This window comes from Somniosus microcephalus, chromosome 3 (assembly GCF_052327205.1).
Source record: "Somniosus microcephalus isolate GS21.2 chromosome 3, FLI_Smic_1.0, whole genome shotgun sequence".
Taxonomy (NCBI): domain Eukaryota; kingdom Metazoa; phylum Chordata; class Chondrichthyes; order Squaliformes; family Somniosidae; genus Somniosus; species Somniosus microcephalus.
Window position 1 is genome coordinate 225,720,677 of NC_140989.1, and position 10,682 is coordinate 225,731,358.

The window sequence follows — 10,682 nt, forward strand, 5'->3', positions numbered from 1 at the left end:
AGCACTGTCTGTGTGTGTGTGTGATAGGACTGAGTGTCCCAGCACTGACTGTGTGTGTGTGTAATAGGACTGAGTGTCCCAGCACTGACTGTGTGTGTGTGTGATAGGACTGAGTGTCCCAGCACTGACTGTGTGTGTGTGTAATAGGACTGAGTGTCCCAGCACTGACTGTGTGTGTGTGTGATAGGACTGAGTGTCCCAGCACTGACTGTGTGTGTGTGTAATAGGACTGAGTGTCCCAGCACTGACTGTGTGTGTGTGTAATAGGACTGAGTGTCCCAGCACTGACTGTGTGTGTGTGTGATAGGACTGAGTGTCCCAGCACTGACTGTGTGTGTGTGTAATAGGACTGAGTGTCCCAGCACTGACTGTGTGTGTGTGTGTGTGTGTAATAGGACTGAGTGTCCCAGCAATGACTGTGTGTGTGTGTAATAGGACTGAGTTTCCCAGCACTGACTGTGTGTGTGTGTAATAGGACTGAGTGTCCCCAACACTGACTGTGTGTGTGTGTGTGTAACAGGACTGAGTGTCCCAGCACTGACTGTGTGTGTGTAATAGGACTGAGTGTCCCAGCAGTGACTGTGTGTGTGTGTAAAAGGACTGAGTGTCCCAGCACTGACTGTGTGTGTGTGTAATAGGACTGAGTGTCCCAGCACTGACTGTGTGTGTAATAGGACTGAGTGTCCCAGCACTGTGTGTGTGTAATAGGACTGAGTGTCCCAGCACTGACTGTGTGTGTGTGTAATAGGACTGAGTGTCCCAGCACTGACTGTGTGTGTGTGTGTAATAGGATTGAGTGTCCCAGGACTGACTGTGTGTGTGTGTAATAGGACTGAGTGTCCCAGCACTGACTGTGTGTGTGTAATAGGACTGAGTGTCCCAGCACTGACTGTGTGTGTAATAGGACTGAGTGTCCCAGCACTGACTGTGTGTGTGTGTAATAGGACTGAGTGTCCCAGCACTGACTGTGTGTGTGTGTAATAGGACTGAGTGTCCCAGCAGTGACTGTGTGTGTGTGTCATAGGACTGAGTGTCCCAGCACTGACTGTGTGTGTAATAGGACTGAGTGTCCCAGCACTGACTGTGTGTGTGTGTAATAGGACTGAGTGTCCCAGCACTGACTGTGTGTGTGTAATAGGACTGAGTGTCCCAGCACTGACTGTGTGTGTGTGTAATAGGACTGAGTGTCCCAGCGCTGACTGTGTAACAGGACTGAGTGTCCCAGCACTGACTGTGTGTGTGTGTAATAGGACTGAGTGTCCCAGCACTGACTGTGTGTGTGTGTAACAGGACTGAGTGTCCCAGCACTGACTGTGTGTGTGTGTAATAGGACTGAGTGTCCCAACACTGACTGTGTGTGTGTGTGTGTAATAGGACTGAGTGTCCCAGCACTGACTGTGTGTGTGTGTAATAGGACTGAGTGTCCCAGCACTGACTGTGTGTGTGTAATAGGACTGAGTGTCCCAGCACTGACTGTGTGTGTGTGTAATAGGACTGAGTGTCCCAGCAGTGACTGTGTGTGTGTGTCATAGGACTGAGTGTCCCAGCACTGACTGTGTGTGTAATAGGACTGAGTGTCCCAGCACTGACTGTGTGTGTGTGCAATAGGACTGAGTGTCCCAGCACTGACTGTGTGTGTGTGTGTAACAGGACTGAGTGTCCCAGCACTGACTGTGTGTGTGTGTAATAGGACTGAGTGTCCCAACACTGACTGTGTGTGTGTGTGTGTAACAGGACTGAGTGTCCCAGCACTGACTGTGTGTGTGTGGAAAAAGGACTGAGTGTCCCAGCACTGACTGTGTGTGTGTGCAATAGGACTGAGTGTCCCAGCACTGACTGTGTGTGTGTGTGTGTGTAATAGGACTGAGTGTCCCAGCACTGCCTGTGTGTGTGTAATAGGACTGAGTGTCCCAGCACTGACTGTGTGTGTGTGTGATAGGACTGAGTGTCCCAACACTGACTGTGTGTGTGTGTGTGTGTAATAGGACTGAGTGTCCCAGCACTGACTGTGTGTGTGTGTGTGTAACAGGACTGAGTGTCCCAGCACTGACTGTGTGTGTGTAATAGGACTGAGTGTCCCAGCACTGACTGTGTGTGTGTGTGTAATAGGACTGAGTGTCCCAGCACTGACTGTGTGTGTGTGTAAAATAGGACTGAGTGTCCCAGCACTGTCTGTGTGTGTGTGTAATAGGACTGAGTGTCCCAGCACTGACTGTGTGTGTGTGTGTAATAGGACTGAGTGTCCCAGCACTGACTGTGTGTGTGTAATAGGACTGAGTGTCCCAGCACTGACTGTGTGTGTGTGTAATAGGACTGAGTGTCCCAGCACTGACTGTGTGTGTAATAGGACTGAGTGTCCCAGCACTGACTGTGTGTGTGTAATAGGACTGAGTGTCCCAGCACTGACTGTGTGTGTAATAGGACTGAGTGTCCCAGCACTGACTGTGTGTGTGTGCAATAGGACTGAGTGTCCCAGCACTGTGTGTGTGTAATTGGACTGAGTGTCCCAGCACTGACTGTGTGTGTGTGTAATAGGACTGAGTGTCCCAGCACTGACTGTGTGTGTGTGTGTAATAGGATTGAGTGTCCCAGGACTGACTGTGTGTGTGTGTAATAGGACTGAGTGTCCCAGCACTGACTGTGTGTGTGTAATAGGACTGAGTGTCCCAGCACTGACTGTGTGTGTAATAGGACTGAGTGTCCCAGCACTGACTGTGTGTGTGTAATAGGACTGAGTGTCCCAGCACTGACTGTGTGTGTGTGTAATAGGACTGAGTGTCCCAGCAGTGACTGTGTGTGTGTGTAATAGGACTGAGTGTCCCAGCACTGACTGTGTGTGTGTGTCATAGGACTGAGTGTCCCAGCACTGACTGTGTGTGCAACAGGACTGAGTGTCCCAGCACTGACTGTGTGTGTGTGTAATAGGACTGAGTGTCCCAGCACTGACTGTGTGTGTGTAATAGGACTGAGTGTCCCAGCACTGACTGTGTGTGTGTGCAATAGGACTGAGTGTCCCAGCACTGACTGTGTGTGTGTGTGTAATAGGACTGAGTGTCCCAGCGCTGACTGTGTAACAGGACTGAGTGTCCCAGCACTGACTGTGTGTGTGTGTGTAATAGGACTGAGTTTCCCAGCACTGACTGTGTGTGTGTGTAATAGGACTGAGTGTCCCAGCTCTGACTGTGTGTGTGTGTAATAGGACTGAGTGTCCCAGCACTGACTGTGTGTGTGTGCAATAGGACTGAGTGTCCCAGCACTGTCTGTGTGTGTGTGTGTAATAGGACTGAGTGTCCCAGCACTGACTGTGTGTGTGTGTAATAGGACTGAGTGTCCCAGCACTGACTGTGTGTGTCTGTAATACGACTGAGTGTCCCAGCACTGACTGTGTGTGTAACAAGACCGAGTGTCCCAGCACTGACTGTGTGTGTGTGTAATAGGACTGAGTGTCCCAGCACTGACTGTGTGTGTGTGTAATAGGACTGAGTGTCCCAGCACTGACTGTGTGTGTGTGTAATAGGACTGAGTGTCCCAGCACTGACTGTGTGTGTGTGCAATAGGACTGAGTGTCCCAGCACTGTGTGTGTAATAGGACTGAGTGTCCCAGCACTGACTGTGTGTGTGTGTAACAGGGCTGAATGTCCCAGCACTGACTGTGTGTGTGTGTGACAGGACTGAGTGTCCCAACACTGACTGTGTGTGTGTGTGTGTAATAGGACTGAGTGTCCCAGCACTGACTGTGTGTGTGTGTAATAGGACTGAGTGTCCCAGCACTGACTGTGTGTGTGTGCAATAGGACTGAGTGTCCCAGCACTGACTGTGTGTGTGTGTGTGTGTGTGTGTGTAATAGGACTGAGTGTCCCAGCACTGACTGTGTGTGTGTGTAACAGGACTGAGTGTCCCAGCACTGACTGTGTGTGTGTGTGATAGGACTGAGTGTCCCAACACTGACTGTGTGTGTGTAATAGGACTGAGTGTCCCAGCACTGACTGTGTGTGTGTGTAATAGGACTGAGTGTCCCAGCACTGACTGTGTGTGTGTGTGTGATAGGACTGAGTGTCCCAGCACTGACTGTGTGTGTGTGTCATAGGACTGAGTGTCCCAGCACTGACTGTGTGTGTGTGTAATAGGACTGAGTGTCCCAGCACTGACTGTGTGTGTGTGTAATAGGACTGAGTGTCCTAGCACTGACTGTGTGTGTGTAACAGGACTGAGTGTCCCAGCAGTGACTGTGTGTGTGTGTAATAGGACTGAGTGTCCCAGCACTGACTGTGTGTGTGTGTAATCGGCCTGAGTGTCCCAGCACTGACTGTGTGTGTGTAATAGGACTGAGTGTCCCAGCACTGACTGTGTGTGTGTGTGTGTGTGTAATAGGACTGAGTGTCCCAGCACTGACTGTGTGTGTGTGTAATAGGACTGAGTGTCCCAGCGCTGACTGTGTAACAGGACTGAGTGTCCCAGCACTGACTGTGTGTGTGTGTAATAGCACTGTGTGTGTGTAATAGGACTGAGTGTCCCAGCACTGACTGTGTGTGTGTGTAATAGGACTGAGTGTCCCAGCTCTGACTGTGTGTGTGTGTAATAGGACTGAGTGTCCCAGCACTGTCTGTGTGTGTGTGTGTAATAGGACTGAGTGTCCCAGCACTGACTGTGTGTGTGTGTGTAATAGGACTGAGTGTCCCAGCACTGACTGTGTGTGTGTGTAACAGGGCTGAATGTCCCAGCACTGACTGTGTGTGTGTGTGACAGGACTGAGTGTCCCAACACTGACTGTGTGTGTGTGTGTGTAATAGGACTGAGTGTCCCAGCACTGACTGTGTGTGTGTGTAATAGGACTGAGTGTCCCAGCACTGACTGTGTGTGTGTGCAATAGGACTGAGTGTCCCAGCACTGACTGTGTGTGTGTGTGTGTGTAATAGGACTGAGTGTCCCAGCACTGACTGTGTGTGTGTGTAACAGGACTGAGTGTCCCAGCACTGACTGTGTGTGTGTGTGTGATAGGACTGAGTGTCCCAACACTGACTGTGTGTGTGTAATAGGACTGAGTGTCCCAGCACTGACTGTGTGTGTGTGTAATAGGACTGAGTGTCCCAGCACTGACTGTGTGTGTGTAATAGGACTGAGTGTCCCAGCACTGACTGTGTGTGTATGTGTGTAATAGGACTGAGTGTCCCAGCACTGACTGTGTGTGTGTGTAATAGGACTGAGTGTCGCAGCACTGACTGTGTGTGTGTGTAACAGGATTGAGTGTCCCAGCACTGACTGTGTGTGTGTGTAATAGGACTGAGTGTCCCAGCACTGACTGTGTGTGTGTAATAGGACTGAGTGTCCCAGCACTGACTGTGTGTGTGTGTAATAGGACTGAGTGTCCCAGCACTGACTGTGTGTGTGTGCAATAGGACTGAGTGTCCCAGCACTGTGTGTGTGTAATTGGACTGAGTGTCCCAGCACTGACTGTGTGTGTGTGTAATAGGACTGAGTGTCCCAGCACTGACTGTGTGTGTGTGTGTAATAGGACTGAGTGTCCCAGCACTGACTGTGTGTGTGTGTGATAGGACTGAGTGTCCCAACACTGACTGTGTGTGTGTGTGTGTGTAATAGGACTGAGTGTCCCAGCACTGACTGTGTGTGTGTGTGTGTGTGTGTGTGTAACAGGACTGAGTGTCCCAGCACTGACTGTGTGTGTGTAATAGGACTGAGTGTCCCAGCACTGACTGTGTGTGTGTGTGTAATAGGACTGAGTGTCCCAGCACTGACTGTGTGTGTGTGTAAAATAGGACTGAGTGTCCCAGCACTGTCTGTGTGTGTGTGTAATAGGACTGAGTGTCCCAGCACTGACTGTGTGTGTGTGTGTAATAGGACTGAGTGTCCCAGCACTGACTGTGTGTGTGTAATAGGACTGAGTGTCCCAGCACTGACTGTGTGTGTGTGTAATAGGACTGAGTGTCCCAGCACTGACTGTGTGTGTAATAGGACTGAGTGTCCCAGCACTGACTGTGTGTGTGTAATAGGACTGAGTGTCCCAGCACTGACTGTGTGTGTAATAGGACTGAGTGTCCCAGCACTGACTGTGTGTGTAATAGGACTGAGTGTCCCAGCACTGACTGTGTGTGTGTGTAATAGGACTGAGTGTCCCAGCAGTGACTGTGTGTGTGTGTCATAGGACTGAGTGTCCCAGCACTGACTGTGTGTGTAATAGGACTGAGTGTCCCAGCACTGACTGTGTGTGTGTGCAATAGGACTGAGTGTCCCAGCACTGACTGTGTGTGTGTGTAATAGGATTGAGTGTCCCAGCACTGACTGTGTGTGTGTGTGTAATAGGACTGAGTGTCGCAGCACTGACTGTGTGTGTGTAATAGGACTGAGTGTCCCAGCACTGACTGTGTGTGTGTGTAATAGGACTGAGTGTCCCAGCACTGACTGTGTGTGTGTGTAATAGGACTGAGTGTCCCAGCGCTGACTGTGTAACAGGACTGAGTGTCCCAGCACTGACTGTGTGTGTGTGTAATAGCACTGTGTGTGTGTAATAGGACTGAGTGTCCCAGCACTGACTGTGTGTGTGTGTAATAGGACTGAGTGTCCCAGCTCTGACTGTGTGTGTGTGTAATAGGACTGAGTGTCCCAGCACTGTCTGTGTGTGTGTGTGTAATAGGACTGAGTGTCCCAGCACTGACTGTGTGTGTGTGTGTAATAGGACTGAGTGTCCCAGCACTGACTGTGTGTGTGTGTAACAGGGCTGAATGTCCCAGCACTGACTGTGTGTGTGTGTGACAGGACTGAGTGTCCCAACACTGACTGTGTGTGTGTGTGTGTAATAGGACTGAGTGTCCCAGCACTGACTGTGTGTGTGTGTAATAGGACTGAGTGTCCCAGCACTGACTGTGTGTGTGTGCAATAGGACTGAGTGTCCCAGCACTGACTGTGTGTGTGTGTGTGTGTGTGTGTGTGTAATAGGACTGAGTGTCCCAGCACTGACTGTGTGTGTGTGTAACAGGACTGAGTGTCCCAGCACTGACTGTGTGTGTGTGTGTGATAGGACTGAGTGTCCCAACACTGACTGTGTGTGTGTAATAGGACTGAGTGTCCCAGCACTGACTGTGTGTGTGTGTAATAGGACTGAGTGTCCCAGCACTGACTGTGTGTGTGTGTGATAGGACTGAGTGTCCCAGCACTGACTGTGTGTGTGTGTCATAGGACTGAGTGTCCCAGCACTGACTGTGTGTGTGTGTAATAGGACTGAGTGTCCCAGCACTGACTGTGTGTGTGTGTAATAGGACTGAGTGTCCTAGCACTGACTGTGTGTGTGTAACAGGACTGAGTGTCCCAGCAGTGACTGTGTGTGTGTGTAATAGGACTGAGTGTCCCAGCACTGACTGTGTGTGTGTGTAATCGGCCTGAGTGTCCCAGCACTGACTGTGTGTGTGTAATAGGACTGAGTGTCCCAGCACTGACTGTGTGTGTATGTGTGTAATAGGACTGAGTGTCCCAGCACTGACTGTGTGTGTGTGTAATAGGACTGAGTGTCGCAGCACTGACTGTGTGTGTGTGTAACAGGATTGAGTGTCCCAGCACTGACTGTGTGTGTGTGTAATAGGACTGAGTGTCCCAGCACTGACTGTGTGTGTGTAATAGGACTGAGTGTCCCAGCACTGACTGTGTGTGTGTGTAATAGGACTGAGTGTCCCAGCACTGACTGTGTGTGTGTGTAATAGGACTGAGTGTCCCAGCACTGACTGTGTGTGTGTGCAATAGGACTGAGTGTCCCAGCACTGTGTGTGTGTAATTGGACTGAGTGTCCCAGCACTGACTGTGTGTGTGTGTAATAGGACTGAGTGTCCCAGCACTGACTGTGTGTGTGTGTGTAATAGGATTGAGTGTCCCAGGACTGACTGTGTGTGTGTGTAATAGGACTGAGTGTCCCAGCACTGACTGTGTGTGTGTAATAGGACTGAGTGTCCCAGCACTGACTGTGTGTGTAATAGGACTGAGTGTCCCAGCACTGACTGTGTGTGTGTAATAGGACTGAGTGTCCCAGCACTGACTGTGTGTGTGTGTAATAGGACTGAGTGTCCCAGCAGTGACTGTGTGTGTGTGTAATAGGACTGAGTGTCCCAGCACTGACTGTGTGTGTGTGTCATAGGACTGAGTGTCCCAGCACTGACTGTGTGTGCAACAGGACTGAGTGTCCCAGCACTGACTGTGTGTGTGTGTAATAGGACTGAGTGTCCCAGCACTGACTGTGTGTGTGTAATAGGACTGAGTGTCCCAGCACTGACTGTGTGTGTGTGCAATAGGACTGAGTGTCCCAGCACTGACTGTGTGTGTGTGTGTAATAGGACTGAGTGTCCCAGCGCTGACTGTGTAACAGGACTGAGTGTCCCAGCACTGACTGTGTGTGTGTGTGTAATAGGACTGAGTTTCCCAGCACTGACTGTGTGTGTGTGTAATAGGACTGAGTGTCCCAGCTCTGACTGTGTGTGTGTGTAATAGGACTGAGTGTCCCAGCACTGACTGTGTGTGTGTGCAATAGGACTGAGTGTCCCAGCACTGTCTGTGTGTGTGTGTGTAATAGGACTGAGTGTCCCAGCACTGACTGTGTGTGTGTGTAATAGGACTGAGTGTCCCAGCACTGACTGTGTGTGTCTGTAATACGACTGAGTGTCCCAGCACTGACTGTGTGTGTAACAAGACCGAGTGTCCCAGCACTGACTGTGTGTGTGTGTAATAGGACTGAGTGTCCCAGCACTGACTGTGTGTGTGTGTAATAGGACTGAGTGTCCCAGCACTGACTGTGTGTGTGTGTAATAGGACTGAGTGTCCCAGCACTGACTGTGTGTGTGTGCAATAGGACTGAGTGTCCCAGCACTGTGTGTGTAATAGGACTGAGTGTCCCAGCACTGACTGTGTGTGTGTGTAACAGGGCTGAATGTCCCAGCACTGACTGTGTGTGTGTGTGACAGGACTGAGTGTCCCAACACTGACTGTGTGTGTGTGTGTGTAATAGGACTGAGTGTCCCAGCACTGACTGTGTGTGTGTGTAATAGGACTGAGTGTCCCAGCACTGACTGTGTGTGTGTGCAATAGGACTGAGTGTCCCAGCACTGACTGTGTGTGTGTGTGTGTGTGTGTGTAATAGGACTGAGTGTCCCAGCACTGACTGTGTGTGTGTGTAACAGGACTGAGTGTCCCAGCACTGACTGTGTGTGTGTGTGATAGGACTGAGTGTCCCAACACTGACTGTGTGTGTGTAATAGGACTGAGTGTCCCAGCACTGACTGTGTGTGTGTGTAATAGGACTGAGTGTCCCAGCACTGACTGTGTGTGTGTGTGTGATAGGACTGAGTGTCCCAGCACTGACTGTGTGTGTGTGTCATAGGACTGAGTGTCCCAGCACTGACTGTGTGTGTGTGTAATAGGACTGAGTGTCCCAGCACTGACTGTGTGTGTGTGTAATAGGACTGAGTGTCCTAGCACTGACTGTGTGTGTGTAACAGGACTGAGTGTCCCAGCAGTGACTGTGTGTGTGTGTAATAGGACTGAGTGTCCCAGCACTGACTGTGTGTGTGTGTAATCGGCCTGAGTGTCCCAGCACTGACTGTGTGTGTGTAATAGGACTGAGTGTCCCAGCACTGACTGTGTGTGTGTGTGTGTGTGTAATAGGACTGAGTGTCCCAGCACTGACTGTGTGTGTGTGTAATAGGACTGAGTGTCCCAGCGCTGACTGTGTAACAGGACTGAGTGTCCCAGCACTGACTGTGTGTGTGTGTAATAGCACTGTGTGTGTGTAATAGGACTGAGTGTCCCAGCACTGACTGTGTGTGTGTGTAATAGGACTGAGTGTCCCAGCTCTGACTGTGTGTGTGTGTAATAGGACTGAGTGTCCCAGCACTGTCTGTGTGTGTGTGTGTAATAGGACTGAGTGTCCCAGCACTGACTGTGTGTGTGTGTGTAATAGGACTGAGTGTCCCAGCACTGACTGTGTGTGTGTGTAACAGGGCTGAATGTCCCAGCACTGACTGTGTGTGTGTGTGACAGGACTGAGTGTCCCAACACTGACTGTGTGTGTGTGTGTGTAATAGGACTGAGTGTCCCAGCACTGACTGTGTGTGTGTGTAATAGGACTGAGTGTCCCAGCACTGACTGTGTGTGTGTGCAATAGGACTGAGTGTCCCAGCACTGACTGTGTGTGTGTGTGTGTGTAATAGGACTGAGTGTCCCAGCACTGACTGTGTGTGTGTGTAACAGGACTGAGTGTCCCAGCACTGACTGTGTGTGTGTGTGTGATAGGACTGAGTGTCCCAACACTGACTGTGTGTGTGTAATAGGACTGAGTGTCCCAGCACTGACTGTGTGTGTGTGTAATAGGACTGAGTGTCCCAGCACTGACTGTGTGTGTGTAATAGGACTGAGTGTCCCAGCACTGACTGTGTGTGTATGTGTGTAATAGGACTGAGTGTCCCAGCACTGACTGTGTGTGTGTGTAATAGGACTGAGTGTCGCAGCACTGACTGTGTGTGTGTGTAACAGGATTGAGTGTCCCAGCACTGACTGTGTGTGTGTGTAATAGGACTGAGTGTCCCAGCACTGACTGTGTGTGTGTAATAGGACTGAGTGTCCCAGCACTGACTGTGTGTGTGTGTAATAGGACTGAGTGTCCCAGCACTGACTGTGTGTGTGTGCAATAG